The sequence below is a fragment of the Ambystoma mexicanum genome, chromosome 2q, assembly GCF_040938575.1.
Source record: "Ambystoma mexicanum isolate Mex_15411 chromosome 2q, UKY_AmexF1_1, whole genome shotgun sequence".
Classification (NCBI taxonomy): domain Eukaryota; kingdom Metazoa; phylum Chordata; class Amphibia; order Caudata; family Ambystomatidae; genus Ambystoma; species Ambystoma mexicanum.
The window spans coordinates 475058901-475084455 of record NC_090924.1 but is presented as its reverse complement, the minus strand read 5'-3'; the positions used below and the strand labels follow the sequence as shown (position 1 = coordinate 475084455).

At 42.5% G+C, this 25555-nt stretch overlaps 1 long non-coding RNA gene across 1 annotated transcript in view; it reads left to right on the top strand.

The window, feature by feature from the left end:
* The first annotated feature begins 6997 nt into the window (after positions 1 to 6997).
* Positions 6998 to 25555, top strand: part of LOC138568975 (uncharacterized) — a 236590-nt gene continuing 218032 nt past the window's right edge. The window contains exon 1 of the long non-coding RNA XR_011303032.1: positions 6998 to 7055. This is a non-coding gene — a long non-coding RNA (uncharacterized lncRNA). The remainder of the gene's footprint in view (positions 7056 to 25555) is intronic.

Sequence of the window (25555 nt, the reverse complement as noted above, 5' to 3'; positions counted from 1 at the left end):
AATGGTTTATGGGGGTTCACACGCATATTTTCCAAGTTTTACTAGAGTTTCGATAAATCATGTTGTCATGTTGCCGGTAACAGATATGGGGGACCCGCCCAGGGTCCCCGGGATGCATGCTTGCTTGTGGGGTACCCCACGCTTTGTTTGAAGGGCGCATGTATTCATGATGCCTGGGGGAGCACACAAAGGTAGCTGTTCTGGCAGTTTTTGCTTTGCATGGTGGCGTGTTGGGGCGTTCCTGCTGCGACTTGCGTATACGGTTACTTTGCGCAAATAATTCCATGAATACGCAGAGCACACAGAATAAATTCTGCAAGCAGGCTCACGCAGTGCCCTTCTTGGAGGCGCAGTTTTTGCAGGATATATATGCCCAATATTCCATATATCAAGCCCATAATGGTCGATTGCAGGTTAACTTGCAACATGAGAATGTGTTTTCTCAGTCGTTTCGTATATAGGATAGACTGGTTATCATCAAACACTTTTTGGGATAGATTAATAGCTGGACAACATCGGTTTCATAAAAATTAAATGAATTAATTTAAATATGTGATTTGAAAGAAAGTAATGTATTTTTTCAAATGTACTAGTGTTCTCTTTTTTCCTTTTTCTTTATCGTGTATTTCCATTTCCAAAAAAATGTGAAAATCTTTTTCAGTTAGATCACAATAAAAAAAAGGAAAAAAAAGAAATTGTGAATTCTGGTTCCACTGGTGGTGACCCCATAACAAAAAGCAACTGCAACCCTTGCATCTCACACACATATGAATAAATGTAGAAAGTAACTTTTTGCATCATTCTTTGTATACTTTTAATTGTGTCCTAATGATGCAATGGGCTGGCTTGAGTAAGGTTTCAGCATGTCCAGGAGAGAGCAGTTGAATAGATCAGTCTGATCAGTCCTATGGGGGTGATATGATGAGGTTCTGGTTTTGCAGATTCCCACTAGATTCAGTATCATATCTGAGCTTTTCCCTAAAAAACTGGGGGTAAACCTATTGACTTACAAATATAGGCATACAAACAATTGTGTAGCGCTAATTCACACAGATAATATGTTAAACCTGAAAATTCGGTTCAAATAGTTTGAGTAACATGATTAATTTGTATTTACTCTCCATATGACATTAGCAAAGGATTTTAAATATGGTAGCATTCGATTTCAATCAGAATTACGAGCACAGCATTAAAACACATTTCACCATTATGTGCATACTAGTTATCCCAAAAGATGGCCGACAGGATCATGGCAATAAAGAAAGGACTGTGTTGTTGCCATGACGCCTGCCGACAACACTAACTTTGAGGTCATTCAAAAGCAGGTACTCTGAGTAAATGCAGGGTGCTCTATAAGGCTTGGTAGTACAGACCTGCATGTTAAGCGTTCTTCATTCATTTTAGACGTGTACTAGCCAGTACAAGAGCGTTCGCCGCAACATACGGCTTTTACAATGTAACGCGTGAGATAAAAGCAACGCATGTATGTGTTTAGATACAACGAGAACAGACAGCCTGCACAATGTCCGTAATAGGTCCAAATGCATCTGCAACAATACAGCAAGAGCGCCAGGCCCATAAAGTGGATCGCGCATGTATAATAACAAATAAGAGACTATACAGTCTGTGCAATTTCCATAAGGGGAAATGTGCATGGATAAAATGCTGCGAATTAACCAAATCTTAGCTAGCAACAAACCATTTAAAGCAATGGGTAATTAGAACTATCTCTTCCTTCAGGGAATTAACCTGGTTACTACGCGAAGAAAAGACAGCAATTTATCCATCACGCTATATCAAGCAAACAGGTAACACCTTTACATAAAAGAGCAAATGGTGTTGTGTTTTTTGTTTTTTGTTTCTTTGGGTTTTGGTTATTGGTACCCTGTGTCCTTGCTGACACACACAATTCATAGTCAAGTAATGCATAACTTATCACTCGTAATTGAGGTTTACAAACTGCACAAACAGTGCTGAGTAAAATCAAAGAATGAGCTTGAGATATTATGGAAGTCAGCTATCTTTGATAGGAGTTCAAAAACATGTCAATAGCAAATAAATATGATTTTTAAAAAGTATTGGAATTAAATAGCAGTCAAATATAATGTTTCTTATTTATTTTTTTTCTTTTCTTATTTCTTTGCATATCTTTTACCACAATTATCCTCCCCTTCACCCATCCCTTGTCATCTCTGTCTCTTAACAAACTTGTAATATTAACAATATTTTTGTTGGCACAATGCTGAATGAAATGTTTATTATTTTTACATTGATCATTTATGATGTTTATTTTACAATGCATCGTGTTTAATTGTTCATTTACCTAACAGTCCTGGTTTGAAAAGGGCACTTTTGTGGTGCCGAAACACGTGTTACCATGAAGGGCAAATATTAACTTTGTAAATAAACCTTAATTTTGGAAATACCATTTGACTCAATCTGGCGCATTTGTACGAAGGAGAGTTACAACACTATATTATTTCTCTGTAGAGGTGGGGGTGTGTACCTCTATCTCTCCTACCAAATGCAACACTTTTACTAATGTTACAAGAGTTTAACATCAGGCCGCAGAATGTGAAAGTCGACGTCAAACCACCCCATTTCTTGTGTTCATTTGTCAAACGGAACGCCGACACACAAATGCTTGATAGACCAGCAAAATGGTGGAATATTTACTTAAAAGAGACGAGGAGTCTAAGAATCTGTTCACAGCATGAGGGAGTAATGTGCATGCATTTACGAATACCACCACAAAACCAAGATCTCAGGTACAAATTTATCAAGTTAGAAGGAGCTTCCAAGAAAGAAATTGATAAATACTGGGAGATTATATCACTCAAGAATTATTTTACTAATCAGAAAATACCCAGAGGTTTGCGAATCCTGATTTTTCCCAACTTTAATAGTGACAACGATAAGGATCTTGCTGAACAGTGGGAACAGAATCTGACTACAAGCTCCAGAAACATGTTAGAGCTTCTTATTGAGCCTTCCACGAGTGAGCATAAGAAAATCACCACACTGATAGAAGCAATCAAGAAAGAAATTGTCGAAATGAAGTCCTTGGAAGTCACGAAAGAAAAAAAATATTTAAAATTACATGAGATCCTAAACGACTATCAGGATGAAATAAAACTCAGAAAATTGCGGAGGTTTTTTAGAGATGAGCGAGACTATCGTGAAGACAGAGTGTATACTTTTCAAGAAAAGTACAACAAGTATACCAAACCCATATCTAAGACCAGTACACCCAATACCTCATCTGGACCTTCGGATGCTGAGGATACATCACCAGCATCAGAGAACGCAGATGGGATAATTCCCATTCTGGAAAAATCAGGTTTCATCAACCAAATCCGCAGATATAAGAAAGGCAACAGAGATATTCCCACCAAGCAAGTCCGTTTTCGTCTTCCTATCATCTCTCAGAGTGGTCCACCTATACCAGGAGGAGAGGAAGGAGTGGGGAAGGGAAACATATGAAATCCAGACGCACAAGACGAATTCAGAAGACTACCATGAGCAAACACAAGAGATGCAAGGAACCGCAAATAAACAACTTGGTACTCAATCTATCCGACAAAGAACTTACCAGTGAAGAAGTTGCCGTACTCAACAAAGGACTATCATTTGCTCCTACATGCAGATTCAATCTTATTGACTTACAGATAGACTTATTAGAATATATCCGAAAATTGAAACTCAAGAAGTTTTTTGCCACACAGATACAGAAGCCTGTGTCAGGGTCACCACAAGTACAGGAAAGCCGTTTAACCATGCACAACATTGAAAATATACATCTCCTAAGGGCCCTTGAGGAGCCAGAGACTTATGAAATTACCCACACGCTGAAAGTACTCAAAGTGGTACCAGGATCCATGACGGATGTAGAACTCAAGACGAGATCAAAATTTATACCGCAGTCGGCACCTGAGAATGTTATCGATGTATTTCATAAGGCAGTTCTCAATGACATCCAACAATTAGCCCACAAAAACAAAACCAATAGAAAGACCCCTTGCAACCTGAATTCATCTGAAAAAAGCGCATTGGAAGACCTAAAGAAAGACAGAAAAATATAGTAATAAAAGAGGTGGATAGAGGGGGCAATATTATAGTCATGAATTGGCAGGACTATCTAATCATGGCACACCAACACCTATTAACCCCAGACTGCTACGAGAAGCTACCATCCAATCCGCAGACAAATATTGTTTCCGAATTACAACAAATGATCAATCATTGGCAGCAACAAGGCAACATAACAGATGAAGAGAAAAAATACCTGTACATCCAACATCCACGCATGCCAATGATATATTTCTTGCCGAAGGTGCACAAAGCTTACCAACATATACCGCAAGGAAGACCAATTGTAAGTGGCAATGGAGGAGCCACAGAAAACATATCTGAATACATTGATAACCTTCTAAGTCCAGAGGTACCGAAATTAAAGGCATATTTGAAAGGTACTGCTCATACAATACAGATCCTGAACGACATTCAGTGGAAACCAGAATACATCCTTGCATCGCTTGATGTTCGAGCACTGTATACATCAATTCAACACCATTTAAACATTCAAACTATAGATTATGTGTACAAAGATATCAGCACATCACATTTTCAGCAAATACATATGCTAAAAGAAATGTTTAAAGCAACACTTGAATTAAATGTGTTCATGTTCGATGGCAAATACTACCACCAATGCCAGGGAGTGGCAATGGGTACAAAATACGTCCCGGCACTAGCCAATTTATTTATGGGGATGCTGGAAGACGACATAGTCTACACTGGCAGTCAATATAGCGAGCATGTGGTTGTGTGGCCCCGCTATATTGATGATATCCTCCTGATCTGGAGAGGAGAAAAGGAACAACTAGAGCAGTTCATAGAATGGATCAATAACAACAAATATGGAATCCAGTTTACCTCAGAAATTAACACCATAACAATACATTTTTTGGATCTCACAATCTACACAAAAATAACCAAATATACACCAAAACGTTCCGAAAACCAACAGAAGTGAATTCCACACTGTTTGCAACAAGTTGCCATCTACAAAGGGTCAAAGATAACATCCCAGCAGGATAATGTATGCGTGCAAGACGCAACTGTTAAGAACAATCACAGTATGAAAAAGAATGTGATCTACCTTTATCAAGATTCAAGCAAAAAGGCTACAAGATCAAACACATCAACAAAGCAGCGGACAAAGCTTCAGCGATGAAACAGTCAGAAACTCTATGCAAAAAACAAGTCAGAGTGCTTCAATCTGAAAATGTGAGATTCATCTCATCATATTTGTATGACCACTCCAAGATCAGGCAAATATTAAACCGAAATCGGTACGTATTACAATTAGACCCACACCTAACGTCTTTCACTTAAAAGAAACCACAAATCGTGTTCACAAGAGCAAAAACATTAAGGAACTTTTTCATTCCCTCACTGCTTCCGAGCACCAGCGAGAGACAACCATCAAACTGGCTAACACCAGACACTTTTGGAGTCAGAAAATGTGGGACATCTTCCATGTGTCCATATGCCCATGCACCAGCAACGAAGTTTCAAGATGACTGTGGAAACCATATGAACATTAAACAGAACATTAACTGCAGGACGAAGTATGTAGTGTATGCCATAATATGTGTTTGCATAAAATATGTATCAGAAGCATGATTCGCCAACTCCAGACACGAATCCGACTGGCACTTATTACAACTAGATCCACACCTAACATCTTTCACTCAAAAGAAACCACAAATCGTGTTCACAAGAGCAAAAATATTAAGGAACTTTGTCAGTCCCTCACTGCTTCTGAGCACCAGCGAGAGACAACCATCAAACTGGCTAACACCAGATACTTTTGGATCAGAAAATGTGGGACATCTTCCATGTGTCCATATGCCCATGCACGAGCACCATGTTTCCAGATGACTGTGGAAACCATATGAACATTAAACAGAACATTAACTGCAGGACGAAGCATGTAGTGTATGCCATAATATGTGTTTGCCATAAAATATGTATCGGAAACATGATTCGCCAACTCCGGACACAAATTCGTGAACATTTAGCTGGTATTGGCAGTCAAAATCAGACTTTACAATTAGCCGTACACTGGCAACAAGATCACCAAATGGCAGACAAAAAAGATATCAGATTCATCGGTTTGAAACATGAAAAGCTTGGCAGGAGAGGTGTAAATCTCGAAATGGCACTGCGACAATCAGAAGCCAGACTTATTTGTCACTTTCAAGCCCTGAAATTGGGTTTGAATACCCATAGTGAAATGTACTGTTTTTTATGAGTATATTGAATGGACAATGTGGAATCAATTACAATTTCAACATATCCCATCATACAAACATTATATGGGCAATGGAGACACACGTCCACATACATGACATAAGATACGTCATCACACTATTCACACAACCAATTATGTATCAGGGTTGATTTTTTTTTAATATTATGCCATTGTATTATTTTCAAGAATGCAAATATGCAAGGCATCATAAAAGGCCATAGAAATAAGGCACCATCTAAAATGTACCCTATTTCAACACATGAGGATGAGGAAATTGTAATGATCGCTGGTACCTTGGTCATATATTTCATATCTTAGCTTTTCCCTAAAAATCTGGGGGTAAACCTATTGAGTTACAAATATAGGCCTACGAACAATTGTGCAGCGCTAATTCACACAGATAATATGTTAAATTACTCAACGTGAAAATTCGGTTCAAATAGTTTGAGTAACGTGATTGACTTGTATTTACTCTCCATATGAAATTAGCAAATGATTTTAAATATGGTAGCATTCAATTTCAATCATAATTATGAGCACAGCATTAAAACATGTTTCACCATTATGTTGCATACTATTTATCCCAAAATATGGCTGACAGGATCATGGCAACAAAGAAAGGACTGCATTGTTGCCATGACGCCTGCCGACAACACTAACTTCGAGGTCATTCAAAAGCAGAAACTCCGAGTGAATGCAGGTTGCTCTATAAGGCTTGGGAGCCCAGACCTACATGGTAAGCGTTCTTCATTCATTTTAGATGTGTACTAGCCAGTACAAGAGCGTTCGCTGCAACATACGGCTTTTACAATGTAACGCACGAGATAAAAGCAACGCGTGTATGCGTTTAGATACAACGAGAACAGACAGCCTGCACAATGTCCGTAATAGGTCCAAATGCATCTGCAACAATACAGCAAGAGCGCCAGGCCCGTAAAGAGGATCGCGCATGTATAATAACAAATAAGAGAATATACAGTCTGTGCAATTTCCATAAGGGGAAATGTGCATGGATAAAATGCAGCGAATTAAACCAATCTTAGCTAGCAACAAACCATTTACAGCAATGGGTAATTAGATCTATGTCTTCCTTCAGGGATTTAACCCCGTTACTACGCCAAGAACAGACGGCAATTTATCCATCATGCTATATCAAGCAAACAGGTAACACCTTTGCATAAAAGAGCGAATGGTGTTGTGTTTTTGTTTTTTATTTCTTTGGGTTTTGGTTATTGGTACCCTGTGTCCTTGCTGACACACACAATTCATAGTCAAGTAATGCATAAATTATCACTCGTAATTGAGGTTTACAAACTGCACAAACAGTGCTGAGTAAAATCAAAGAATGAGCTTGAGATATTACGGAAGTCAGCTATCTTTGATAGGAGTTCAAAAACATGTCAATAGCAAAGAAATATAATTTGCAAAAAGTATTGGAATTAAATAGCAGTCAAATATAATGTTTCTTATTAATTTTTATTTTGTCTTTTCTTTTTTTCTGTGCATATCTTTTACCACAATTATCCCCCCTTCACCCATCCCTTGTCATCTCTGTCTCTTAACAAACTTGTGATATTAACAATATTTTTGTTGGCACAATGCTGAATGAAATGTTTATTATTTTTACATTGATCATTTATGATGTTTATTTTACAATGCATCGTGTTTAATTGTTCCTTTACCTAACAGCCCTGGTTTGAAAAGGCACTTTTGTGTTGCCGAAACACGTGTTACCATGAAGGGCAAATATTAACTTTGTAGATAAACCTTAATTTTGGAGATACCATTTGACTCATTCAGGCACATTTGTCCGAAGGAGTGTTACAATACTGTGGGCCTCATTACACGGAAGGCGGTAAGGGTTAACGGTCACTGGTAATGGTACCAGTGACCGTTAACCCTTACCGCCTTACTACGAGGTCCCTTTGCGGGTTGGTACTTAAACACCTGCTTTTTAGCAGGCGTTAAAAACCAACCCGCAAAGGGACCAGGGTGCTAATTACGGTACCGCAATTTGCGGTACCGTAATTAGCACCTTCCCCATTCCCATTACGCCCTATGGGGCAAAAATGGGAATGGGGAAGGGCAATGGGGGAAGGGGAAATTACTGCCCCGCCAACCTTGGAATAGGGCGGTAATTCCCCTTTCCTCCAAGGCAGTGCCGGTATTTTACCGGCATGGACCAAGGTGCTATTAGCACCTTGGTCCACCGCCTACTGTGTAATAAGGCCCTATATTATTTCAATACATATTTGAGTCAATTGTTGCCAGTGTGCATTATGAAATGATCTCCTCAGAGGTGCTCATGAAAGTACTTTTTGACAGTCCATTTCAAGGCCAATAATTAGTTTGTGCACAGAGCAGTTTGCCTCAGGTTCAGTCCTACACAGACAAATGTGCCAGGGTTTAGCTCAGTCTCCTAGTACATTGCAGCTGGTAATCTATCCAGGCCGCCATTGACATGGAGGATGTTAGGTTGTGGCACATCTGTGTCGGACAGGATTGGTGCTTCATTTAGAGTTTGCATTATATTGGATTGGCCACACAATATTTGGTTTCTAGTGATCCTGACTTGCAGGATTGTCCATCCATCGCTAATAGAGTGAAATATAAATATTTTTGGTCCATTACTTCTGCCTCACGAATGAGGCAGAATATAGAGCTTCGAATGGCAACTTATGATTTATAACTTCTGCCTCACAAATGAGGCACAATATAGATCTTCGAATGGCAACTTAGTTTATACTTGAGGCCTTTCATAATGTCCTGAAACATTTGTTAACCAATTAAAATCTGTGATAAATCGTAATAAAAGGTGTACTATTCAGCCTCAGAATAAGCACACAAATTTGAAATTAATATTCGTAATGAAAAAAAGAGCTTTAAGAAGGGATCTTAGATTAATACTATCCCATAATCAGGTAGTAACGACTGTTGTGACCCTAATCAAGTAAAGGAAGATACACGGAGCGAAGGCATCATTTACTGTGTGCAGTACAGACTAATAATCATAAACTGTTTATGCAGATACTAAGATTTCAGACTGATGCTCCGCTTGTTCTGTCAATCGTTAGTAGGGAAAAATGGGCTCAGCATGTGGAACTTACTTTGGGTAGAACTCCCATGTCCTCATTTAGTGTAAGATCCTTCTAACGCCCGTTGGTATTTTTCACAATCCTTGTGTGATTTGACCAAAATGATAAGGGACCTTAAAAATGTGTGGGTGTCTAGCCCGGATGGCACAAGTAATGCCCTTGTCAAAATGGACTCCAATTGATGGACTATCAGTGGTGTTTCAGCTTGGACCGCGGATGTTTCAGCAGTCTTGGAGCAATTACCAGCTTCTAATAAGGTCCAGATTTCTTCATTTTATACTGTTGAGTACACAAAAGAAATGTTAGTAGATTTATTAATTGAAATCGAGTGAGAAGAATCAGACAAGGTCTCATAAAATTCATCTAAGACTATCAATGGTTCATCTTTTGGGTCTATTATTATGTCACTCGATGCAATTGGAGTGATAAAACCTGTAGGTTTATCAAGACGATTCTTTGGACCTCATCACGATGAGCGTGAAAGGTCCCCATTGAGCCCAAGGGGGAATGGGGCATTCCCGAATGGGCTCAGTGGGGAATGGGGAATTCCAAATCCGCCAAACCCGTGATCCGGCGCTAATAGCTCCGGTGGGTTTGGTGGTAGGGCAGATAGCGCCAGCGCTATTAGCGCCGGCGTTACCGCCCAACTCGTGATGAGGCCCTTTGTCAATTGAGTTGATGTATCTCGATCAATCACAGCTAGTAATGAGTCAAGTGGTTCATCCTCTGGGTGCAAGGAGGTTTCACGCCCTTGTTCTGGTCTATTCAGTACTTCTTTACTTTGCGACCTTGCTTCAACAGAATCTTTGTTTGGTAGATTTGCAACATGGGCCTCATTACGACCCTGGCGCAAAGTGAAAAACGATGGCGGTAAACGATTAGCGCCATCGTTTTCCGCTAGGGCCGATTACGACCTGTGACCGTTAACTACGATGCCATTAGCGGCATCGTAGTTAACGCCGCCGCTACTGCACCAAGGACGCGCGCACGCGACCACCCACACCGTAATTACCACCATGGCAGAAAGGTACGCGAATCACGACCCAAGCGGACATGCACCTAACGCCATCACCCAGCCCGTTAAGTACCTTACCGCCATGGTGCTAATTACGCCATCGCGAACCAACCGTAAAGGGACATGTTAAGTGAATCCAGCTGCCACAGGTGCACAGAATCAGCACAGGTGGAGGCAATACAGACCAGGAAGTACAAAAAGAGCACACCCAAACCCTTCCCACACCCAGTCACACTCCACAATGTTACCAATTGGACTAGCAATGTTGGGGCTGGAGGACCTGATAGCAATGCAAGTGCTACTACAACAACAACAACAACAACAACAACAACAGGCTGCACAGAGGAGACGCAGCAGGAGAAGGAGGGCAAGGCAGGCCCAGCAAGCCCCAACAGCACAGCCAGTGCCACCACGCAGGCAGCCCCCAATCCCACGCATCAGAGCCAGTCCATTCAACCTCACCACTGAGCAGATCCACACCCTGTACCGACTGGACCGGGACACCATCACCACCATTGTGGACATGATACACAACGACATTGTCAGCATGATTGAAACACCCACCGCCACCCCCCCCCCCTACTGAAGGTATTGTCCGTGCTCCACTTCCTGGCCACAGGCAGCTACCAGCACACAGTGGGGCACTTGCATGGCATATCACAACCATTATTTTCGCGTACACTGATGCAAGTGCTGGATGCCCTCCTCAAGCACACAGATGACCACATCTCATTACCACGGTCTGCCCAGGAGATTGCTAACACCAAAGTGGGTTTCCATGCACTAGCTGGCATACCTGGTTGCATTGGTGCCATCGACTGCACCCATGTGGAATTGACGGTCCCACATGCCCTGGAGGTACCGTACCGCAACCGTAAACTATTTCACTCAATCAACGTGCAAATGGTCTGTGACCCCAACAGGATCTTCACACATTGTTGTGCCCGATTCCCTGGAGGAACCCATGATTCAATGTTCCTGCGTAACTCCACAATACCACGCTACATGGAGCAACATGCAGGGCCCAGATCCTGGCTACTCGGTGAGTCACATGTCATGAGCATTGAAATGTGAAGTGGGTGGGTGATTGACATACCAATGCAGGGGGGGAATGATGCATACTTCACCTGGCTGCGACTAGCAGTAGCCAGAACATACCCTGAGGCAGCACTTACGTCATCTGACACCTGTATACGTGAGGCCTGACCTAAGCAGCCCTAACATGTGAATGAAGGTGTCTCCCAACCATGACACAACCATCTGCAAGTGCATTGACCATACTGTGACCACATTGACTACAACGAAATGCACGTACATGCACGTCACCAACAGCATCTACTGAAAGGCCTGTCCCCCATGACTGTGCCCAAAGGAGGCACATGATGGACTGGAACATCAATGCACCACAACACAGACAGCAAGGCCCACAAACTGTCCCTATTGAAAACAGTCCTGTTCACTGGGGTCATAATGAAGCAGTCAGCAATGTTGCTTTCATGTGAGTGTAACCCTCACAGGACACGTGCCAGGTCACCTACAGAAACAGCCTGAACGGACACAGTGGATGGGCACTCACAAGGCACTTGTCACCCCTGCATACATTGTGTCTTGGCATTCAAAACAGCACATGAAAGCCATGGACATATAGCGGTTGCATAGTGTGAATCCAGTAGCGCCAATGAAAGTGGTGCAAAGTAACTGTTGAATGCAAGTCATGGTGGCACATCATGTTCGTCAATCAATCTCATCCCTGACACATACATTCTTGCCCACATACAGGTGATGCAGGCTATCCCCTGAAGAGGTGGCTCCTTACACCAGTCCGGAACCCACAGAACCAGCATGAGGAGGACTTCAACCGTGCCCATGCCCGTACGCGTGTGTTGATCGAGCAAGCTTTTGGCCTACTGAAGGCACGTTTCCGCTGCATCAGCAGGTCTGGCGGGGCACTCCTGTACCGCCATGAGAAGGTTGCGAAGATCGTCATGGCATGTGTCATGCTACACAATATGTGCGTCAGGAGGAATGTGCCCCTGCCCCCTGACGCAGAACTGCAACCACCTGACGATGAGGATGATGAGGGTGGGGATGGGGCAGCACCTCAAGGAGGCAGCGATGCACAGGAGGGGCGTGTAATGCGTCAGAATCTCATTGACCAATGCTTCTAGCACACACGGCGCGTGCGTGTAACATGGAGACGGCACTTGGGGCACTGTGTGTGTGCGGGATATGCAACTGTGGACTGTACAACAATGAAGCACATATACGCAATAAAAATGTCCACACATTTCATTAGTGGCAAAAAGAAAATGTGTATTTCAATAGTGAATTCTTGTGACACACCCCCTCCCCCTCCCCCTCCCCCCTGAACACCCCAACACACCCCCTCCCCCTCCCCCTCCCCCCTGAACACCCCAACGCACCCCCTCCCCCCTGCCCCCTCCCCCCTGAACACCCCAACACACCCCCTCCCCCCTGCCCCTTCCCCCCTGAACACCCCAACACACCCCCTACCCCCTCCCCCCTGGAATCCCTACAAAGGTGCGGTAGTGTCTGTGCAGCAGGGTGTGCAGTAGTCCTGCTCAACTGTCAAGCCACTAATGTGAATCCCCTCCCCTGGCCCCCGGGGCACCCCTGCCCGTGCTGCGTAGATTGCACCCTGATCTGCGGATGGGGCTGCTCTGTGCCGAGCTGGTTGATGAGGAGGGTCCGGCCTGCACATCTGGACGCATGTCCCTGATGGTCTGAATAAGTTCTGTGAGGACCTTGCGCACAGCCGCGAGTTCCATGCATATGTCCTTTGTGGAGGACTCAATGGCAGCTGTGACTCGGTCTGCCGACCTCTCCGTGGCATCCTTTGCCCCCCCACACTGTGCAACATGTTCGTTGAGGAGGGCGGATAGCTGCTGCTGGCGGGTAACTATATCTTCAAGGGTCTGCTGGTTCTGCTGGGCCATGCCCAGTGGCATTTGCATGTCCATTGGGCTGCTCACCTCAGGCTGGGGGGATGGGGTGGCTGGCCAATCCTCAGCCTCCGACTGCCCCTGTGTGGCATCCGCCTGCAGGGGGCTTAGGGATGTGCAGGGGGAATGTGGCTGGGCAGTGGGCCTTTCCTCATTGATGACCTCGATGCTGCCTGCCTCACTGTCGGAGGTTTCCGCTATGGCAGCGATTTCACGCAGGGTGTTGCTTGCAGCAGAGCCGGTCCCTTCAGTGGGCACGACTAGTGACATGTGCGGTGCTGCTGCTGGGTCTGTGTTTGCTGTTGTGGGGGCTGGCACTTGCCTGTCCTCTTCCCCAGGCAGGGTTTGTGGCTGCTGGTGTGTTTCCTTTAGGACGGCTGAGGTGGATGCCTGTGGCCTGGCCCTCTTGGTGGATCTGGATGCAGTGTTGTCCTCTTCCTGGAGGTCTGTGTCAGAACCTGTGGTGGAGCAAAGGAGGGATAGTGTTATTGATGGGTCTGTGGACATTGGCCGTGCATTGTGAGGGATGACATCTATACAGTGGGTACATGCAGCACATTTCAGGCAGGGGCATACAGGTTTTGTGCCTTTTGTGTGAAGGTAGCATGGTGGTATGTGTGTGCCAGCAGTTAGGGTGTGCATGCTGCATGTGTACAGGGTGGATTCTGGATGTGTCTGTGGACATTCACCTGCCGATGTGTTGCATATGCACTATGGGGCTACATGGTACTTCACATGATAGGACTTTGTTGAGTTTAGCATGGCTTGCTCTGGCCACCTACCTGCATCTCCTGAGGTCGGCACTCCTCTCTCCATCCCTCCGACACCTTGGATGCTCTCCATCCCGATGGTGGATGCACATATTTCCTCCCATGCTTGCAGCTTTATGGGCGATTCGGATCCACCCACAGTTGACGTGGCTAGGTTCCGGTTAGCTGAGATTATGCTTCGGACACGGAGCCTCAAGACGTCCCAGCGCTTTCTGCACTGCTGGGCAGTGCGGGGTACGGCCCCCACTGCACTCACACGCTGTGCCACTAGGGCCCATATGGCCCTCTTTTTCGCTATTGCCGTCCTTGTCATCTGCGTTGAGAATACAGCTGCAGCATTATCTTGCAGGGTCTCTGCGAGCATGGTTAGTTCCTCCTTTGAGAAACGGTCTTGGCGCTGCCGGTCACATGCTTTTTTTACGACTTTGGCCATTTTTACTTGGGTAATTGGGTGGGTGATGGGTGTGGATAGGTGTCAGGGTTGGATCAGGTATGGTTGTGGAGGATGGCAATGGATTGTGTTTTTAAAGATGGCCGCCGTGCAGTTTCCCGTTCCGCCACGATGACGCTATTTCCGGTTCCGCCTATTTACGGTGACCGCTAATTATGGTGACCGCTAATTGCGGTCGCCGCTATGGTGTGTGTGGCGGTAGTGCTCCTTGCGCGGCGTGCGATGGCGGTAAGGGCCGTTTTTGGGCCATTTACGCCATGCCGTACTTTACATTAACGCCATGGCGTAATGCACGTGCCCGATGGGTCGGAATATGCCGCACTTTACGCCATCGAACCACGGCGTAAACGTTAATTACGCCATGGCGGTAATGTTCGGTACTTACCGCCAGGGTCGTAATGAGGCCCCTAGTCTTTTTTATTATTATCATTTCTTTTTGTTGTTTTCAGTACAGGTTGTGACTGTTGCTTTTGATCAACCTGGAGTTTTCTTAAGAAGGCTCGAGAGTCTGTCTGATGTTTTTTTGGAGATTTTTTCTTTGACAACGATTGATTTCCCAGATGTCCTTGTTTGGTTAAATCGAAGATATCAAAGGGAGTGCATAGTGGAGGTTCAGCCGTAGCAAGGCTTGATGATAATGGTACATCCAATGACTTTAATGGGTGTACTTGGTTTTCATATTGAGTAGTTTGGTCTGTTTTAGTTATGTCTGCTTGTACTGATTTCTCTGTTTGGGGTTGCGTTATAAGCTGGTCTGGTTTGATGATTGATTGAAGATGCTTTTTGGCTTTGTCATCCATGAGTTTCTTTGTAATTGTTGTCAACGTATCTGTCAAGTTTTGTTTGTCGACCCGATCAATTCTTGCAATTTCTGCGAGGCGGCTTTGCCATATCCTAGTGGCTTCTGCCTCGTAATTTAAGCTTTCTTGTATAGTACCTATAAAGCCTTCTAAGTTAGTTTGTTTTGTCAGAATCATAGCTAATAAGGTGGCTTGATCTTTTGTGGTGTCTACCATTGCTTCTTGGATCTTAAGAAATTGTACCATTGCTAGTGATAGGACTGCAACTAACGTATTCTGAAGATCAAGCATTGTAGTAGGAATTCTTTCAGGGATCTCTGGGGTGTTAACAGTTATTTCATCCTTTTTGGGTTGAAGAGAAGATTCTAACTCAGGCTGTTTATTGCCAACCAATGTGGGCTTTAGTTGTTGGTCGTATTTGGGGGAAGTTTTTGGGACCAGGTAGCTTTCTTTATTTACAATTGGCGTAGATGTGTTAATTGTTACATCAGATTTCTTATTATGAAGATCTCCAAAGATTTATTTTCTTTGTTCCTGGGAATCCATGATTGCGTCTATTTCTGTTATGTCACGAGAGAGACGAGCTACATGGCTTTCCAATTGTTTGTTTGTATTTCCTTGTGGGGAGACTGGGAAATAATACATTGACTGCCATTGTTGTTTGGCTGTTCGTGCACTTTGTTGCAAAGATGGGGTATAGGAAGGTCCACATGCACATTTGAATGAGTACTTTCTGATTGGAAGTGAGATTGTACTGGTAGGGTGAGCTCTCATTTTGGTGCAGGGGGTGGTGCTTTGAAGGCAGGTTAGATAATATGTCTAGGCAGCGAAGTCCATTTTCTCTCTTGTTACAACATGTCGGAGGGATCTTGGGACCTAGGAGAGGTCGACATGGCACTATCACAACTAGATGGAGGTTGTGTACCTTCAAGATGTAAATGGGGTATATCGGGCTGTGGAACTTGGATCAGTGGCCTGGTTGCTGGAGATTTCTTCTTTTCAGTCTTTGGTGTTGATTTCAATGAGGATAGGCCTTGATTTCCTATAAAACAGAGTGAAAGAGTTCTGTCCGTAGAAAGTGCCGTATTAGGCTTGTCCTCATTCTTCCTCTTCGCAGTAACATGCGCTGAAGCAGTCATGGTTGCTATTTTCATGACTGTATTGGATGGGTATTGTGAAGGATTTATATGTAAATCTGTGAGATTAGTGTATTTTGGGACATTTGCTGATGTCTCTTCAAGTTTCTCTTGCAAGCGAGTACAAGGTTTGATAGGGTCCATTATACTTTAAGGAAGTAGTTAGTTTAAGTCGTAGTTAGTGGTAGAACTCTATGGCATGGAATTGTATGGCCTAAGGTTGGTTGATACTAAGGACTTAGTCACTTACCGCGTAACCAGCCGTAAACAGCAGAAATCAATAGTTGAACGGCGCTCTTGACTCCACGGTGGGCTTAATGCCGCAAGGGCAGCCGGGTCGGGGTTTTATGCCGACTTCCTGGGGCGTGGCTTGAAGGTGTCACGTGACTCGCAGCTCGAGTCTATTGATGGCCACGCTCGCTTCAACTGCTGTGGCTCCAGCCAACAGACTAACGCGAGTTGGAGCGTGGCAATGAAGTAAGCAAGATGTTCGAGTGGGGGATAGAATTAAAGTTTAAATCCCAGCCAATGCAGGCACAGCAGCAGAACAGCAGAAAACAGTAGTTGAACGGCGCCTTTGACTCCATGGCGGGCTTGATGGACTATTGCTTTGTTTAAACTTTTTAAGCATAACAGTCTTATGGTAATGGTTCCCCTACATGGTGAGGAAGTGTCTGGTACTGATCTATAAAAAGGGCCCCTAGCATGAGCCTAGAAATTACCATTTTATAGCCATGCTTGATGCGCCAGCAAAGATATTTGCAAAGGTACTCTTTGTTAAATTGAATACAGAGCATAAAATTATACCTAAGTTCCAAACTGGTTCACTAAGGGGGCAGGAACTGACATAACTACACTCATGGGGTTAATATAATATTCTTGGATAGTGAAACAGCAATATACCTATACCTTGTTCATTGATTTCACTGCTGCCTTTGATCTCTGGGGAAAGACTATGGTTCAAGTTGTATAGTTAAAGCATACCATCAGGTCTTCTCAGATTGATCATTGTGTTATATACATTAACCAAGGTTAAGATCAGAATATCAAATACTGGAGCTACAAACAAATCATTTGACAAAAGGGTGGGCTTAAAGCAAGGGTGTATTTTGGCCCCAATGTTATTTTGCCCGACACACTGTGCAGCACCTCCATTAATCCCCCACATCTGGGTGAAATCAGGATCCCATGCATGGGATATGCTGAGGATTTGGTTTTGTTAGATAATGCTCCTAGAGGTTTGCAATGTTCACTTGGATTGCTACACAAATATGTGGAACTAAACAGACTTATGATCAACGTGACAAAAACAAAATCAATGGTTTTCTGACCTGGACCCAATCGCATTAATAAGCAATAGGCAAACAAATTAATAAGCAATGCTCTTTGAGATTGGGAGACCAAATCCCAAATAAATTACATATAAATACCTGAGCTATGTCCTTGATCCTAGCTTAACATGGGACTTACACTTAATGGAGCTAAAGGTGAAAGTATGACAGTTAACAGGGGTTATACACCACTTTGCTAAATGATATGCTGGCTATTCAATGATCTCATTAATCCAGCTATATAAATGTACAATTTGCCCAGTTATCTTTTACGGTATTGAGATTTGTCATTATGATGGAAACTCAATCTTTCAAATCTATACTACAACTGTCTGTTGATATGTCTGCAGATTATATATTTTTCGAGTTTCATTCGAATTCCATCACTTCTAGCATTCTGATCAATAACTTAAATTTCTATATGAAGGTGATGATTGCCCCAGTTGAGTCTCTGCTCGATCTACACTGCCGAATGTTACAGTGTATGATTATTGGGAGTCGAAATATTTATATATTCATCAATTGTATAGAGAGCTCCAACCTTGGCTTGGCTGGTGTGTATGGGAATGGCTGAGAAGATACCACTACTATCAAAAATTATGTCTCAACACAAAAGATTTAAATATGAATTCTTTAAGGAACAAGGTCTGGTAAACCTTGCAACTAAGCCTCTTTCTAATGAAGATCTTAATCAGCATTCCAATAGAACATGCTTAGTTCATTATGTGATTGCTTATTCTTTTAACGGGATTACTAATAGATATCTGCATATAAAGTTTTATTTGGTCACCACTTATGTTGTAGAAGGTGGAAGAAGATGTTGTTGTCATTGTAAATTATGCAGCGATACTGCAATGGAGACAGCAGAGGCGCTGCTAGAGGGAGGCTGGCAGGGCTATAGACCTGGGTCTTTTGGTTGTACCCACAGATAGAAGCTCAGGGCCTACGACCAAAAGGTTAGCTAGACCTGACACCCGACAGTCTTGACATTAGGGTAGCCCCGGATCCTTTTCAGACGTAGCAACAACCCTGGGAGACAGTAAAACTCCTGCTGTTAGAAGCTTGAAACACATTAAGATCCTTTTTGCTTCTAGCTTTTGGCATTTCTTCTGAAAACCCAAATTAAAACATGATTTGGTTTAATTATTGCAAAGGTAATAATGTGGGTTTAATTTACCACATTACAAGAATGTAGATGAATATTGAGACAATTTTAAAGATTCTTACTGGATGCTATAATGTTATTTGTATTCTCTCGTTGAGTGTTTTAATTCATGATAATAAGAAAACGTTGTATGTATTTATAAGCTGCCATATGATGAATGTTAATGGAAATGTGCTATGCAAAAAGCTATCATATAGTTGAAGTGTATTATACAAATAAATAATAAATTAAATAAAAAATAGAGTTTGGATTATGTTTTCAGAGGCTTGCTGACATGGAGTACTATACCACTCTATGAAAGATCCCATGATGCAGTAGCTGGGTTCTGTTGGGTATTTCGTGTATATTTGGGGCCTAGCAGTATTTTCCTACCACCAAAAACAAAAATAGTTTAGTAACAACCACTCCTTGTATTTAGATTGGGTTTGGTATTATAGTGGTAAAGTAGCTATGCATTATTTCAGTACACAGATACATTCAGTTGTATACATTTCGTTGTTGTATAGTGATGAGCATACTTTCTTTGTTTTACTTGTGGCCCCAACATACAAAACCCCTTTCTTTTGTTTAGACTGTTCTTGTGATCTCTCGAGGCCTCAGGCTTCTACATTATTCAATAACACCATATTTTCATATGGAGTGCCACTTATGGCTGTTATCACTGATTTATCTACACCAGCGAGCTATGCTTCCATAAAGTATTCACAATAACATGTGGTATTGTCACTAATTTATTTACATTAGTGAGACTATGTTTCCATGGAGTATTCACAATAACATGTGGTATTATCACTAATTTATTTACATTAGTGAAACTATTTCCAGAGGCCTCTCTCTCTCTGCTGATTCATGTACGCCCAGCAGACTATCGGATTGTGTTCCACTAAGAAGCCACACACATATATACACTGAGTGGAACCACGCACACAGCTATTTGTAATTACTCATAACATAACTTTTTCCACATAGGATGCTTGGCATATATTACCTAATATCCTCCCCTTTTATCATGTGACATGGGCTAACTGCACCAGAGAAAACAGAAGCAAAAAGAAGCCTTTACACAGGTTGTGATTTACATCAGTTTCATTTCAAAAATCATACATTACCAGCTTTGCGAAGCAGTCTTTTCGAAAATAAACATACGAGAAACAATTTCAACATACATGGCATTTCATTAGATTCTTTGCAACAATAAAGAAAACAATGCATCAGTGGACTTGCATTTAGATGGCAACTTTAGAGTGTAGCATTTAAATACAGTGCTTTTTCAATGGAAGTTATCGCTACGCTGCCTGCCTGAAATAGATTTCATTCACACACCGCACTCTCACTTTGTATCAGATAATTACCAGCAACTTGTAGTTGTTCAGCACGCGAAATCTCTGAGCTGGTCACTTTCTTGAGATGGCTCAGGGCTTCCTTTTAGAGCACCCCAGCGAGAACATGCAGAAGAACATGCAGTTCCAATCTGCAATCTTCTATTCTCAAGCCGGTGCTTATCGACTAGAATCCCCAGCCTGTGAAGGTCAACAGTGCACTGGAACGATGCCTCTCAGCCAGGCAACCCCACAGCCACTTCAGCCAAGTCCTCACCAAAGCTATGCGAAATGGACACTTCCTTTCTTCCTCCCCGAGGTGTACCAAGAAACCTCTGTAACAACCCCTAACGTGACGCCTGTCCAATAAAAATCCATCATGTTACACCCTCCTTCTTGAAACAATAGCTCACTTTTACAGTAAGCAACTGTAACAAAATTGATTTCCTGCTTATTCGAGTTTTGTTTCCTGAGCAAGGACCGTGAAAAGCACAGAGAAAAAGAGAGAAAAAAAATCTGAATGCTCGTTTAGAGTGAGCCTCAGTCTGCCACATTTTGCACATGGAGAACACATTACAATATTAAGAAGTTAAAATTGTGTTAGTACTTGTTAATTATATTAGTTCATTAATTATCTAATGTGTCTCGTGCAATAGAGGCATTTCAGGTGAGAAAAGAAAAAAAAGTGGTGTGCTTTTTAAATGAGAAAATGGGTATGTTTTTGCCCTGTGTAGCCTGTCTTCATTTACATGTCCATATGTTACACCATTAAAAATTATGTGCTTTTACAATGTGTAACCTGTCTTCATTTGCATGTCCATATGTTACACTGGCAACACATGGCTTGCTGTACCGCATTATAGCAATACATTGATCCCATGCAGTGGCGCTGCACTCCAAAACACACTAAATAATCCTACAGTTCCCTCCAAAAGAGATAGTTTTGGCACCTTTGTGGCATCATGGATAGCTTTTGGTCATGTCAGTGAGTAGTTGGCTGGTCATGGCAAAGTTGGTAAAATATTGCCTGTAATTTTTATAGAAAACAGAGTAAACCTTGGCATTTTTGTAGGCTCTGGAGAAATAACATCTGTGAAGATAATGTACTTGACACTAGTGCAGCTAAGCTGGCTTTTGTCAATGGAGACTTTGAGATATAGTGCCATTGGGCGGTTGAGTACTTCCATCAGCCACTCATGATGTTCTTTCAGGATTCCCCTAAAATGCTGACATCTTTGTGTTTGGTCGCTTAAACAACACACTACGTGTAATTCCTTTAATGTTGTCTATGTCATTGTCTGCCCATGCAATAAATCTTACATTGGTAAGACAGCTAGACCCATTAAAACTAGAATTTCGGAGCACAAATCTAGAATCCGGACTAGCACTCACAATGCTCCACTAGTGGCCCACTTCTTGGAATTGGGCCACAGCTGCGATGAACTTAAATGGTGGGTATTGGAACGAGTCCAAGGTACTGATCGCCTTAACATAGCATCTAAATTAGCACAAAGGGAGCAGTGGTGGATGTACCACACTGATAGTTATCACACTGGACTCAACCATCAAGAAGAATGGCTCCAATGCGCTATCTGAGAGCCTTTCCTGGGACTGCGTTTTTTGTTTTCATTTCTGTTTCGATTGGACTTAGTGAATGGGCTTTTTCTGCCAATGGCATCGGAGTCTTTTCTTTTCATTTCATTATTATTTTCATATTTATTTCATTTATTATTTTTTCACTTATCTTTTTCCTAATGATAGGACTATGACATCCATGTCACATGACAATCGCCAGCTTCGGGTTTTCATTGCACCTATTGAAGAATGCAATTTTACTTGCATGACAGTTGTGGCCTCCATTGTGCCTATTTGAGCATTCTGTCTCCCTCTCTTTGGGGCTTTCTTTCTCTTTTTTCTCCCGTCCATTCATCTTGCATGCACTGTCTCCTTAAGGACGTGACTTTCTAGTCCGCGTCATGTGATCTTTGACGGTAGTCACATGGGACGTCGAGACGTTATTTTAGACAGTTTGAGTAGCTCCCTCATTTGACTTCTGGTAATTAAGCCGAAGCCACTGGAGGAACTTACGTATTTAACAGCAGTCAGTTGAGTCTGGCTTGCACAGCGGCTACAGCCTCATAGGAGGACCACATCGTAGACAGGTAAGAGCGGGAGGCTCTACTTAGTCGCTTTCGGTTTCTTCTGGCGTTCGTGTGCTAGTCCTCTCTCTGTTTTCTTTAACCCCGGGATGGGTTTCTTTTCTTTCTCTTTTTTTCTTTTGCAGGGTACGGACCTTATTGGGTCTTTAGGTGGCCCCATCTTTTCGCGTTCTAGCGAACCGCGCATTGCACCCTGACAAGAATTCGAGGATGTATTGTCTAGACCCACTTATATTCTGGAGGAGTTCTTTTTCAAATTGAAGGTATGGGTCGCACTTTTCTATATTTTTACATTGAACTATTTGGTTGGCTTGCACTCTGCTTTTGAGCTTTTTGACCGACGGGATGACAGTGTGAGCTTGAAATTTCTTTAGGCTCCCCTCTCCCGTATTGCCTGGCTGGATTGACTTAACCGCATATTCACGGCATAATAGGCAGGGACGATCAGGCCCCTGGTATTCTCCCTAGATTGATCGGGAGCTGCTCACTTCTAGTTCTTCCCTAGAATAGATTGTGGGGCTATCCCTGGAGTTAACACAGATGGGAATATGACTTTTTACTGCACGGATAGGGTCATGTATGGGGGTGCTTGATCAGGTCAAGGGATCATTTTATTGAGTGATTTTAATGCTCAAATAAATAAAAAATTATCTATTGTCCTAATTAGCTCTTTCTCTTTTCTTCTTTCTCTGATGTATATCTTTTTATAAATGCTAGTTTTGAGTGCCACTAAGATGGAGAAGTATCTTATCATTGTGAATTACGGAAGATCTACATGAAGAAAAATGTCTGCATGGAATAATTTTAAAACCATTTCCATATTGCTTGTAACTAAGTGCTTTGTGTTTTGAGATATGTGAAGAAATGACATGTTCAAATTGTACAATTAATTATCTAATCTGTCCTGTCCTGAGGAAGACGACTGTCAGGCCTTCTCTCTCCTGCTAGGGCAGGAGATAGACTGCTTAGACTGTGTTATTTAGTCGTCGAAACCACCTGTGTTTGATACCAGTACAGCCCATGAAATGGTTGGTCGCTGTACGAGGTACGGGTTGTTGACTATCATGGTCAGATTGGAGACAAGTATTGCTTCTGTTTTAGTAAGCCATGACGCGACTATACTTGTCTGTTTTCTATAACAATTTATTGGATTGAGTAGGGGACAACTTTTTTCACCTCGCAGGAGATGCTGAGTGTTCAGTCTTGCCTGGACGAGTGTCCTCTTCTTTTTGGTTTTTCTTTTGGTTTTTCTTTTTCTTTTTGGTTTTTCTTTTTGGGAAAAAAAATTTTTTTCTTTTTGTTTTTTCTAGTTATTTTCAAACTACCATTATAATTTTTTCAGTGTATTTATTCCAATATGCTAGGAATACTATCATGTTAATATGCACTTTAATAGGAAATGTGGAGTATTGATGGTATGTTTTTATGCTGTTTTTATTGTAATTTCAGCACTATGTATGATATAATTGAATATGTGTCTATTAAAGATTGATGAATTTTTACTTTCCTTGACCTGATCTATCCCCCCACTTGACTCCTGTGCTTGTTGCAGTTTATCCCGGCGATTTGTTCTCCGGTTGCATGCATGTGAACCCCTCTCCCCTCTTGGTACATATTGTTTTGGTTCTCCCCTGGGTTCATGTGGTCGGGGACGCCTATTCTTTGATTTGACATCTTTGTGGTAGGCAAGGATCTCAGACAGGTTCATAACCACTACGGTTGTCTCCATCAGCTGCTGGAAGGTTGATAGTGTACTAAGAATGCAATGAGGCAAATAATAGAGGGAAGACCAATGTTGTTTTCTCCTGATCTTCTTGGTGCACTGGTATCTGGTAGTATCCACTTCTAAGATCGAGGGTATTTAGACACTTGCTTCTAATAAGGTAGTCCAAACTGCATCCATTCTCTGTGCTATGCACTCATACATTACGACATTGTGGCTATTCATCTTGAAGTAATCAATGCAAATTCAGATATAGTTGTTCCATGTGTGTTTAGCAAGATGGGCAAGGCATGTGGATGTTTGGATTGTTGGATGATTCCATATTGGAGTAAATCATCAAGATGGTATTGCACGTCTTCTACATCTCTTGGTACCAGACAATGGAGCTGCCAAGGGGAAGGGGTGTCTGATGTGTATGCAGTGTTCTACTCCAGAGGCTTCTCCCAAGTCCCAGTCTCAGATGGAAAATACTTCCATTATAGAGACAAGCTCCCACCTCATCATGTTCTCCTCTATCTCAGTAAGATGTAAGTGTCCACAGCTTGAGTTGGCCAAATGCAATGATAATTGACTGGCATGCTGAATCTTAGAGGACAGTGGTGGTCAAATAACACTGACCTAATCTCACTCTTCCTCTAGGTGAATTGTGTGGTATTTAATATTAGGGATAGGGACACATATGTTCCTGTGCCCCACTGCTTTATCAGTAAACAAAGTCTTCTGGACAAACAGAACTCTTAGTTGGGACTCCTGTTCAGGGCCCTTTATAACAAGACACCATGTGTGTTGGGTGATGACGACTTAATCTCTTTTAGCTAGCGTCACTGTTGTGTTGCCAGGTATGGCGCTTTTTCCATGTTGAGCAGTGATGTCATCATCAATGGATCCACTGGACTGAACCCTGTGTTTCTGGTCACATCTGAGATATACGTTTTGGCACAGTGAGTGCATCGTTAATGTTTTGGCATAGTTAAGTTCGCCCAGGTGCCAAGAACTGAGGAGTTGGTGCCTAGTTATATTGGTGCATCAAATCAGTGTTTGTGGTAGAACATATGAGTTTTAGGCTGCTGTGATTGATTCCCACTGATGTTGCTTCTTGAGATAAGTGGAGTCTTGCCCAAAAGTAGCCACCGCACTTTCAGGTTATAACCCCTACATCAAGCAGTTTGAACAAAGTGATGGGTTAAAATGGTAGGACGCTGAGGTAAGTCTTGCAGTAAGTCTCATAGATGATTGTTACTAGGGAGCCACTGTCATCAATCAAGTTCCCCATAATAATGTCGTACTTTATACATGAACAACTTGCCAT